Raw genomic sequence first — 12,570 nt, forward strand, 5'->3', positions numbered from 1 at the left:
CTATGTCGTTTCAGGGACATTGTTTCACGTCTGCGTCACCACCTCCTTTTCCCTGGAGGGTAGGGCATTGTGTGTTCTTTTTGGTTTGAGAGTAAACAGTGCCTAGTACAGAACCTAGAACATAGTAGAAACTCCGCAGATATAATTTGAAGACGTAAATGGGAATCAATCTCTTTCTTCCACTTCTCAGGTGTGATGTGGGGGACCTGGGTTTTGAACCTATAGCCCTAAGTCTCGCTCTTCTTTTCTGCACAAACTTGGGCCAGTCTCTTGATTTCTTCGGGTCTTGATTGATTTTTCTCCTGTATAGAATGCGGATAATCACACTCTTTTCCCTGAGTTCAGTGAAGGACGATGGAGAGAGTATTTGTGAAACGTCCTGCCCAGCTACAGAGCTGTGAGTTGGTATATTTGCTGGTTCTGTCTCCTGGGTCTCACCGTTTCCTGGAGTCTCAGCCCTTGGGAGGAAAGGGGCACAACCAAAGGAAAGACTTTTTTGGGTGGTTAGTGATGCACTGGAGACACCACCACCTCTGGCAAGGTGAATACATGACCAGGTATTATTGGAATATCTGGCAATATTCCAACACAATTCCTTGTCAAATGTACCCTGCTTCCCTCTGGAAGCCACTCTTAGACCAACCATCTGAGGACACAGATAAAGACCTAAGCCTGGTGATAAGAGATTCAAAATAAACACTAAATAAAAGTGAGTTGAAAGTGACCAACATAACCCTTGATTTTGGCTCTAAGAGAGCTGGGTATGGCAGTTCCAACTTTCCAGTGTTACAATCAATAGGTGAGATTATGTGCAAGTATTTATCATGTGACATTAACCTGAGGTATTCCTTATTAAAAACTGCCCCCATTTAACAAAACCCCTGCTACTGCTTGTTCACCTCATCCTTAGCTCAAGGACTCAAAATCTTCTGAACTCCCTCTGTTTCTAACTCCCCAATTTGCCAGTAGGTTCAACTGCTTTCCAGATGAGTTAAAACAAACAAACACACAACAAAAACAAGAAGCTTCCTCTGCTGTCATCCGCTCCTTCGTAGTTTCTGTTCAGCAGCTTTTTTCATGTGCTTCTCTTTGCCCAGCTTCCTTTCTTCAGAGAATCCTACTTCTGTCTTGAATCTGCTGCTCTGGTCACATGGTTAGCATCAAATACTGGCCCCTCCCATGAACCCAACACCAAAGAGGTCAGGAAATTAAGGAATAGATGAAAAAACCTGAACAGTAATAGAGACATTCTGAGAAACTCTGAGAAGACTGTGGGCAGTTATGACTTAGCATGGCCCCAAGGATGCTTGCATACCACATTTAATGGGGTGGATATCAGAAGGGAGCTTGTGTATTTTATCTTTTATTTTTTCCTTATTATACTTGGAATAGCTCTGCCAACCCTTTGACTTCTTTGAGACAGAAAATAAGCAAAGTCAACTCAGCTATGTTGGGGTCAGTGAGGAAGTATCACCCTGAGGGCAAGATAGAGATGCCTGAACCAGCAGTGCAGGCAGAGAGCTTGGCTGCTGGGGACTTCCAGCTTCATTTCCTTCCTTATCCACAAAGGATGGAGGAAGGGAGACAATCTCCTGGGGAAGACCCATGCCTAGCTACGTAGACAGAAAACTGCTGTGAGGTGAGGCTTTGGGATTCCAAAGCCAATGGGCTGGCCAAGCCCAGACTTTGGTGCAGGAGGTCTCTATTCTGGGCCATGTGTCTAACTCCTTCAACTCTTCAGGAGGCTGGAAGCAAGGGCCTGAGGAGCACGATCACAGTAAAAGAAACACTGCTTGTAACATGCAAGGATGTTGGGTGATGAAGCAGAAACAAGCAGTTACAAAGCAGAATCACGTGGAAAAACTAGGTAAAAAAATATGCAATACTGGATACAAAGAGCTTAAGGAGTGGAATAGAAAGCCCAATGGATGATATAACTTAAGAATAAATTGGTGAGCTAGAAGGTCAGGTTAAAGAACTCTGAGAAGGCAGGGAGCAGGTAGGAAGAGTTATAAAAAGCATAAAAGTTAAAATAAGAAGAGGCTAGAAGCATACCTGTTGATATAAATAAAATAGGCAGTCATGAAAGGAGAGAAAAAACTAAGGCAAGGAAGTATTTAAAAAGCAAATAATAATAGAATAAAAAATAAAAAGAGATTCATATCCATAGTTCTTATGGAATGCCTAATAGAATCTATAAGAAAAAAATCACTTAGCATAATTATATTTAAGAACATCAAAGAAGAAGAAGAAAAAGCAACAAGCTCTCCGAGAGAACGTACAGATCACCCATACAGAAATAATATTTAGATTAAAATCTTATTTCTTAATAGCAACATTGAATTGATAATTATTTTCAAAGTGTTAAACTCACTTTTAAACTGTAATCTTATATCCAGCTAAACTGTCTTTTAAAACACAGGCAATATAATGATATTTTTTAAGCAAATAAAGACTCAGAAGGCTTACTACTCCATCATACCCTCTCTGAAAATGTCCTTGAGAGGATACCCGAAGGAGGATGTTTTAAAAAATATGGATATTAAGGATGAGTCCATCAATTAGTACACTTTATTGCACTAATTTTTACCCATGCACACAAGTGTCCGTGTGTGTTTAAAATAATATTCAAAAAGAACAAAGTAAAAACATAATCTAAAACATAATAAACACAGTTAAAATTCTACACAGTGTAATGTAATACCACCAGGTTTGGTGGGGTGAGAGGAGGGAAGGGGCTTAGGAATAATGTCTACGTAACAAGCAAAAGGTGAAGGCAGCCCAAACCTTTTTATTCTGGAGAAAGATCTTGATTTAGGTTCTCTCTGGTTTGCACACCATCATGAGGCCTGGTTTTACATTCTGGCTTCTCGACTGTATGTCTGTGTCACTTTCTGGACATTTCTCAGACTCTCCAGTCCTTGGTTTCTCATCTCCCAATTCTGGATAATGAGGCCTGCCATGTGGAGCTTTGGTGTAGAGCCTGGCTCCTGACGGATGGCAGCCCTAGGTACTATACAGATGTTAGCTCTCTGTGCCAGAATCCAGAAAACTATCTTTTTTGCCAGTGAAAATGTAGCTTATGTGTCACCCTCTCTCAGACCTTGGCACAAGGCAGGCAACAGTAGGACATGCCTCTCATTTTTGAAGGCTAAAGTAGCTTAGAGATATAAAGAGTTAGGGCTGATCTGACAATCCAGTTTCTTTCATTTAATTTTGCAAATATAATTTTTGAGACTTTACAAACTTGCTTTTTCAATCCAATATGTGTATATGGCTCAAGAGATTGGGGCTCCTACCGCATAGCCAAGACAATCCTAAGCAAAGAGAACAAAGCTGGAGGCATCACACTACCTGACTTCAAACTACACTACAAGGCTATAGTAGTCAAAACAGCATGGTACTGGTACCAAAACAGAGACATAGAACAATGAAACAGAACAGAGGCCTCAGAAGTAACGCCACACATCTACAACCATCTGATCTTTGACAAACCTGACAAAAACAGGCAACGGGGAAAGGACTCCCTGTTTAATAAGCAATGGGGAAAGCACTCCCTGTTTAATAAATGGTATTGGGAAAACTGGCTAGCCATGTGCAGAAGGCAGAAACTGGACCTCTTCCTTACATCTTATACAAAAATTAATTCCAGATGGATTAAAGATTTAAACATAAGACCTAACACCATAAAAACCCTAGAAGAAAACCTAAGCAATACCATTCAGGACAAAATGATGACTTCACGTCCTTTGCAGGGACGTGGATGAATCTGGAAAGCCTCATTCTCAGCAAACTGATGCAAGAACGGAAAACCAAACATTGCATGTTCTCATTCATAGGCGGGTGTTGAACAATGAGAACACATGGACACAGGGAGGGGAACATCACACAGTGGGGTCTGATGGGGGGTGCGGGATAGGGGAGGGATAGCAGGGTGTGGGGAGATTGGTGAGGGATAGCATTGGGAGAAATACCTAATGTAGGGGACGGGGGATGGAGGCAGCAAACCACCATGGTATGTGTGTACCTATGCAACAATCCTGCAAGATCTGCACGTGTACCCCAGAAATTAAAGTCTAATTTAAAAAAAGAGAGACTGGGGCTCCTGCAGTGCCATTAATTGCCTGGTTTGTTTCCTGGGAGTAGAGCATGGGCACTAACACATGTTCATTAGGAAGTCTTAATTGGAAACAAAAATCACCATGGACACCACGGACATGATTTCAAAGGAGTAAAGCATGCTGGTCAGTTTTCATCTGGAAGTTGTTTTATTTCATTTTATTCCCAATCCTCCCAAAGCCCAGGAACAGCAGTTCACTATAAAAAATAACGGCCTGAGAAATGTCCTTCTGGAACGTCCCCACAGCTGTGTGAGTTTGCATAATTCGAATGTGTCTAGAGGGACCCATTTTGTTCTCTGGCCCTGCTGAGAGTGAGTTGGGGTGCCTACATGTGAGTGCCTTGGATCCCCAAAACTGCTACCCTGGGACGGCTCAGAGGACGGTCTTAAGAGAACAATATCTTCCCTTTTCCTTCCCTCCTTTATTGCAGTTGTTCAAGTGACAGCATCCCAGAGTTCCCATCCTCTCATCTGGATGCCCTGCCAGGGGGCCCTAGAAAAAGTCTTTGTATCTCCAAAGAGAATAGAGCAACCACGTGTCTTTCCACCCCCGCCACGTAGACTTCCCCTCAATCTCAGAATGACAAAAGGTCCCTAACGCGATAAAGGACTTCAATGGCATTGGACACGAACAGGTGTTCGGCAAGCCCTCCTATCTCTTGGCACTTTTCTCTTTATTCTTTGATTAAAGTCTTTTCCCTTACTTACATCCCCCATTAAGATGTCTCAGTGTCATTTAGGGTGTTAATTGAGAGGAGGTTTAAGCTCATCAAAGCGATTATAAGTGATAGTTAAAAATTTCTATATATGGCCTGTGCTGGAATCGGCACGGTGGGGTGCCATTTTTTCTTTTATCCAACTGACATTGGTAATAATAGATGAAATTATTACTAAATCGCAGCTGCAGAGATGATATCATGATTTTTTTGTGTGTAATCTTTGATGAAAAATTAATTTTTGAGAGGGATAATTTAAAATGATTTAAATAGTATTATACTGAAGTCCTTGCTGGTAATTAACACCAATCTTGTCAGAAGTGAATCCACTTTTGCAGCTGTTTCTAAAGATACCTACAGTATTTGTAACTTTTCTGCGAGTAAAATTATAGTGTTCGGACTTTATTTTTACTGCACAAGGACCATTAGAAGAAAAGGCATATGATGGAAACCTTTGTTCTCTGAGGCCTGAATCTTGTTTTTGTGTTTGAAGGCCGTGATCAATGCCTGCTTAATCATCTCTGGACTATGGACCAGGGTAAGGCTGGGTCTGTATTTTTATTTTTATTTTTCAGTATATTAAAGTATTCATAGTGGATGCTGCATACATATCTCCCTTTAGTTCTTAATTATTAGTTACGTAAGAGCGTACTACTTGATGTGCACAGGATTTAATTAACAGAACAGATGGCTGCTGGTCAGAATGTTCCTTCCTCTTCATCGGCGCCTTGACTTTCTTCGAAATCCACGTCTTTCATCAAGGTGGCAAACGCATTCTAACAAGGAACAGCTGAAAATAGATTTTTCTTCGCTAGTTTCTTCATACTTTAAATGACAGAAGTGAGGGAGTGAGGTGTGTGTGTGTGTGTGTGTCTGTGTGTGTATTGTGGCCTATATATACAGACCTGCAGGAAAGGATAAAAAAAGAAATACAGTAAAATTTAAATAGAAAAAAAAAAAAACAGAAAAGAAAAAAAAATTGAATGAGCATGTGGGATAATCACACATTCTTCCTGAGTTTTGCTTTCTTCTTTTTTAATGGGCACGCTGATTTTTTGACAAGCTATATGGCACTAGATACCCATGGCAATTGCGGTACCTGTCACCTCATGATTTCTTTCCCCCTCAACTTTTGTGCTGAGAATGGGGGAAAAGGAATGAGTAAGGGGAAAGAAGGGAGACGGGGAGAAGGCAAAGAGGGAGGGGTGAGAGATGACAGGAGGGCTGGAAGACTGTCAGGCAGGGTGTCTGTTTATTAAAATAGGATCTTCGGACTCAGCTTCTGCCCCGGGTGCAATTTTATTTCACCAGAATGCGATTGTAACTCTATATGTTTCCATTAAGAAAAGAAAGATAGAAACACGTTTTTTTTGGTGGTTGTTTTTTTTTAAGGTCCTTTTTTGCAAGCAGAAAAGACAGTTTATTGGTGGAGGTGTGGCTGCTGCCGGTGAAGTTTGCAATATGGAGATGCCGGCAGATAAGATTGTGCTTCTCATGGCAACGCAAGAAGCTGGGAGACCCTCAGCAGGCCCACGGGAAAGTGCATCAGCCGCAAGGCCTTGGGGGACCCCCGAGAGGAGGAGGCCTCTGGGAATGAAGAGCTTTGCCCATGCATGGTGAGACGTGGGTCAGACAAAAAAAACAGGCTGCCGTTTTGCAGCTGTGAACCCTAAATTATGTATCCTGTTTCAGGTTGACTCTTTCTGAGTTCTTCCGTGTCCAAGTGCATTGCAGGTTTTAGGAACTGAATCTTCCTATAAAACCCAGTAGGTAGGGGGGCACTGTCATCCTGCCGTAAATGACAACAGAGGCCAGAGGCGATGTCAAACAGCCTGGCTCCTGGTCAAAGAGAAGAATGAGGGATGAGGGTGTCAGGGCTAGGACTTTAGGAGGTACACAGTGAATGTTGGTGGAAAAAGTGGGTGAATTCACTTCCCTTCTCAGAGACCTATGAATACTCAGACTCCTCTCCCCTTCAGTCACCTCTGATTCTAAAACTCATGGATTTTAGTATTAGAAACACAAACTCTTGGGAGGCCGAGGCGGGTGGATCACGAGGTCGAGAGATCGAGACCATCCTGGTCAACATGGTGAAACCTCGTCTCTACTAAAAATACCAAAAATTAGCTGGGCATGGTGGCGCGTGCCTGTAATCCCAGCTACTCAGGAGGCTGAGGCAGGAGAATTGCCTGAACTTAGGAGGCGGAGGTTGCGGTGAGCCAAGATTGCGCCATTGCACTCTAGCCTGGGTAACAAGAGTGAAACTCCGTCTCAAAAAAAAAAAAAAAAAAAAAAAAGAAACACAAACTCTTAATATTCTTCAAGAACATACTCTGATGTTATCAGCTTCCACTGTAGAATGATGAGCCTTTTACTCTGAAAATACGTCTGTGCTTCTGGTAAACCTTACCAGATTTTATTTTACTTATTTGCTTTTAGGTTTGTCTTTCCCACTAGACTATTAAGTTCCCTGATGGCAGAGACCGAAAATTTATTTGCTTATGCATTTATTGCATTCATTTCTCATCCACTCAACAAACATTTCCTATGAACTTATTGTGCACTGGGCTTGGCACTGAGGATGTTACAAAGATGGACAAGGCAGCCTCTGCTTTCCAATTGCTTATAGCCTGGTGGGAAACAGACTAGTAGCATAACTGAATTAATGACTTCCTGAATGAATGAAAACAGTATAAAATCTGATATACTTTTGGGTGAAGATTGGCCAACTTTCTCTCTAAAGGACCATATAGTAAATATTTTAGGCCTTGCAGGCCATAGAGCCCATGGCGACTGCTCAACTTTGCCATGGTAGCACAGAAACAGCCTCAGAAAGCACATGATATGAATGGGAGTGATTATTTTGATACAGCTTTGTTTACAAAAACAGGCAATAGCCCAAGCCTGACAGCTACAGCCCCCTGGGCTTGGCCTAGCCTTCATCCAATTGAAGATCAAGATGAATATTATTCCCCAGTCCATCTGCGGGAGCTGCCTGAATGGTCAGAGGGAGTTGGTTGGGGGTTGGATGCCCTAAGATCTTTATATGACTAATGGGCAGGTAGACCTATTTGTGACTGAGTACTTGGAAGAGAAAAAATGGTGTGGATTGATGCAGAGGAATTTCACCTGTTCACAGGCTTCCGTTCTTTGCTCTCACTGGGCTCAGACAGTCCTGAGAAAACTTTCAGGAAAGCTCATTCATTTGGCAAGGCCAGAGGGCGAGGCAAGCGTGGGTAAGGAGTGCCAAGCCAGGCCAGCCAGCAAGTCCAGATCCTGCATGTCAATCAGTGTCCCTGTGAGAGCATGCCATTAGGCTGCGGTAAAAACCTGGGAATGCATCATGCCCTTGTCTGCTCCCAACACGCCCTTCCTTTGGCTGGCACGTTTTCAGAGGAGGATCCTGCATCTGAAAGCCTAGAGGAGTTTGGTGGGTCTTGGCTGGGTGGGTGGTCAGGGCTCTCACTGGAGGGGTTGTCGCCTGCTTCCCCGTCACTCTTCTCTATCAACTTGGTCATTGTCCCCACATGCATGTTCACACTTAGGACTCCAGATGGGGCAAAGGGACATTTTGTGCTACAATGAGGGACCTCCATGGGCTTGGAAAAAGGCTGACAGGCCTTAATGAGAATAGATGTTCCAGATGCAGAAGCAGGTGGCTTCACTTCCTTCACAGTCCTAGGTACTGTGTCTCCATTTCCACAGGTGAGGCTAATCAGAGGTAAGACAATGTGCCGATTGTCCAGCTAACCCACATGCCGTGACCACAAAGTTGATACATACCCACAGTCAGGGACCATTAATGTCCCTTCCAGCAGGTACAGCTTAACTACCTTTTTGTTTAAAGATCACCCCATTCCTGAAGCCCTTACCGATTGTTTCCACATGCCCATGTCTCTTCTCATCTGAGTGCCCGAATGACTTTGTCTGGACCCCTTTTGTGTGCATAATCGTCTGTCTTGTGTCCCAGGTACTTGTGTATGAGCCACCCCTCAAACGGGCTGTGAGTGACCCAGGTGCAGGGTGACCTGCTGCAGTGACGCTTTGGGCATGATGTAAGCATCCAGTGTGTACATGTAGAATTCAGTGAAAGGAAGAAGAAATGAAATAGATAAATATAAAAACCAAGTAGATAATGGTCTCCAAGTCCCCGGGTGTTCCCTCTCCTGTGAAAAGAAACTGATTCCATCTAGAAGAAGGAGGAAGGCTCATAACAGGATGAATCAGAAGGGGACATGGGGCTTGAAGGAAGCCGTGACACACCTGGGTTCAAATCCCACCTGTCCCCTGACCAGTGGCATGTGCGTGAGCATGGGTGTTCTCCCAACCTCCCTAAATTCTCTTTCTTCGTGTCCTTGTCACATGGGATATTTGGAGGGATGTTGTGCCAACAAAATTAAATGAGAACATCAGTGCAGGTCTGACCAATAATCAATAATTCATGGGATTCTGGGCTTCTCTCGGTGGCTTGTAGATCTGACTGCAAGCTCCATGACAGTAGGGAATGTGAGTACTTCATTCATTTCTACATTCTGGAATCCGGCAGAGTTCCCAGCACTTAGAAAGTAGGGCTAAGTAGATACTTATCTCGAATAAAGGAATGAACAAGCTGCCTGTTTGTACCTTTCAGTCTCTGCCTGGCTTGGTGAGGACTTGGTTGGGTGTCCATCCCACCTGCATCCCAGGCAGACCGTGTGATCTCTTGCTCCCCACCTACCAGGTGGGGACATGGGGTTTGCCCCCAAGGTGGCAAGGTCACAGAGGCAATCCTAGGAGATTGGTGGGCTGAGCCTGTTCAACTCCTGTCTCCCTGCAGGGCCCTACCCAGACTGTGGGAACGCTGCTGAAGACCTCGGGGAAGGCCGCCTGGAATGGTGGCTGTCTCAGGCTAACTGCCTGAGAGCCGAGGCTCTGCCAAGTCTCATGTTGGACTTGCCCACACAGGCTGGCACCTTCCAGAGCTAAAGCTGAACCCATCTTCCCCAGGGCTTGCACAGGGCACTTTCTTTTCTGGTTTCGCTGGGTCTTGCAGCTTCTAAGGGGACAGATTGTGAGCACGCTCTCCACCACACCCTTTTCCACCCGCTTCCTGCATGAGGAATGAGCTGATAGAGGCCTCCCTTTGATGGAACTTGGGTGGGACCCAGATGGGAACTGAGCCTAAGGAGATTAGGCCCCAAGAGGGTGGATTAATCATTCCAGCCATCACCCTAGCAAGGGCAGCATGACTCATACTGAGCAAACCATATTGCCGATGGCAAATGGGAGGACATTTGTCACTGCAGGATCAAATCTCCCTACTCTTACACACAAGATGTATGTGCTCTTTGGTTTGGGAATTTGATTACCACCTTTCCAGCTAGAGCAATACTGAGCAAGTAGCAGGAATCCTGTGAATCTGCTGAATGAATCTGCAACTACTACGTTTTGGGTTTGATTTTAAGATGATGCACACCTGTGGACCTATGGCAAACAGAGGAAGAACTGAGTCTAATGACATAAATTTTCCATCACTACTTGAAGTCATAAAGTACGGACTGATTGAGTAACATCCCTTGTGGGCTCACTAGCTGAGTTTCTCAACCTTGGCACTATAGAAATCTGGGGTTTGTCTAAGTCTATTTGGGCTGCTGTAACAAATATACATCTTGTTTAGATGGCAAGCAAGAAACATTTCTTTTTTATTTTATTTTATTTTATTGCATTTTAGGTTTTGGGGTACATGTGAAGAACATGCAAGATTGTTGCATAGGTACACACATGGCACATATGCACCATGGAATATTATGCAGCCATCAAAAATGATGAGTTCGTGTCCTTTGTAGGAACATGGCTGAACCTGGAAACCATCATTCTCAGCAAACTGACACAAGAGCAGAAAATCAAACACCGCATGTTCTCACTCATAGGCAAGAAACATTTCTTGCTCACAGTTCTGGAGGTTGAGAAGTCCAAGATGAAGGTGCTGGCAAATCTGTTGTTTACTGAGGGCTGGCTTCTTGGTTTGCAGATGCAGGAGAAAGTGGGGAAAGAGAGAGAGAGATCTTATGCTTTTCTTACAAGGGCGTTAATCCCATTCATGAGGGCTCCACCCTCTGAACCTAATTACTTTCCAAAGGCCCCACCTTCTTATACCATCACATTGAGATGTTATGGTTTTAACACGTGGATTTGGGGGCACACAAACATTCCCTCTGTAAAGTTCATCAGCATCCCTAGTTTCTACCCACTAGATTCCAGTAGTACCATCTTCATCTTCCCAGTTCTGACAATCAAAAATGACCCAAAAATGTCTCATAAAATGTCCCTTGGAGGGCAAAATATTGAGAAACACTCCTCTTGGGAAGCTTTCTGGACTCCTCAGGAAAGAGGAGCTAATTTTTCACCGTATAGCTTTTGGAATGTGTCATGTCCTACCAGGTCTCAAACTTTCCTTAGGGCTAGGATGGGATACTCAGTGGAATTAGTCCATCCCGTTCCTACAGTGAGACACACAGATTTAAGACACAGAATACATCCCCCTCACCCCCAAACACCAACCCCTCCAGCCATTGTTTCTGCATCTGTTCCCCTCTGAATGTTTCTCTTTGCTGCCTCTCTGCATTCTTGTCTGTCGAAGTCCTGCTAATTATTCATTAAGGTCCAGCTCCAATCCCATCTCTTACATGAGACAGTTACCAATTTTGGTGAAACGTGCTCTGCTATAATCTGGATGTCTGTCTGCCTCCAAAATGTGTATGTTGAAACTCTAACCTCCAAGGTGATAGTCTTAGGATGTGGGGCTTTTAGGTCATGACAGCAGTACCCTCATAACTAAGATTAGTGCCTTTATAAAGAGGCCCTAGAGACCTGCCTTGCCCCTTCAGCCACATGAGGGGTCTGTGAGAAATCATCATCTATAATCCAAAAAATGGGCCCCACTAGACGCCGCATCCGTTGTCACCTTGATCTTGGACTTCCAAGCCTCTAGAGCTGTGAGAAATAAATTTTTGTTGTTTATAAGCAATAGTTTATGGCATTCTGTTAAAAATACCCAAATAGAGTAAGACAAAAACTGGTACTGAGAAGTGGGCATGCTGCTTTAACCAATACCTAAAAATAGGGAAGTGGCTTTGAAATTAAAAGAGTTTAGAAGTACATACTTAAAAAAGCCTACATTTTTAAAAACAGACTATTAAGGGCGATTCTGGTGAGTGCTCAGAAGGAGGAGAAGAGCTTTAGAGAAAGCCTCAAGCTTCTTAGAGAATACTTAAGTGGTTGTTAACAGAATGGTGGTAGAAACATGGAGGGTATGGATCCTTCTGATTAGGTCTCAGGCAAAAAGGAGGAATACATCATTGGACAATCAAGAACGCATCATCCTCGTGGAAAAGTGGCAAAAAAATTGGCTGTATTATAAGTTTATAATGAGAACATCCTAGTGTTTTGTGGAAGGTAGAACTTGTGAAAAATGAAGCTGGATATTTGGCTAAAGGAATTTCTAAGCAAAGTGTTGAAGGTGTGGCATGACTTCTCTTGACTGTTTATCTTAAGATGTGAGAAGACAGAAACAACTTAAAAATAACATGTTTAATCAAAAGAGAAGTACACCTTAAGAATCTTAAAGATTATTCGTCTTTCTGCATTGTAAAATTAAGAAAGCATGCTCTGGAGAGAATGCCAAGGATGTGGCCAGGTGACCATATGGATCAGCCACGTGCTATTCATCGAGAAAACGGATAAATGACAGGAGGG

Source organism: Saimiri boliviensis, chromosome 2, assembly GCF_048565385.1.
Source record: "Saimiri boliviensis isolate mSaiBol1 chromosome 2, mSaiBol1.pri, whole genome shotgun sequence".
Lineage (NCBI taxonomy): Eukaryota > Metazoa > Chordata > Mammalia > Primates > Cebidae > Saimiri > Saimiri boliviensis.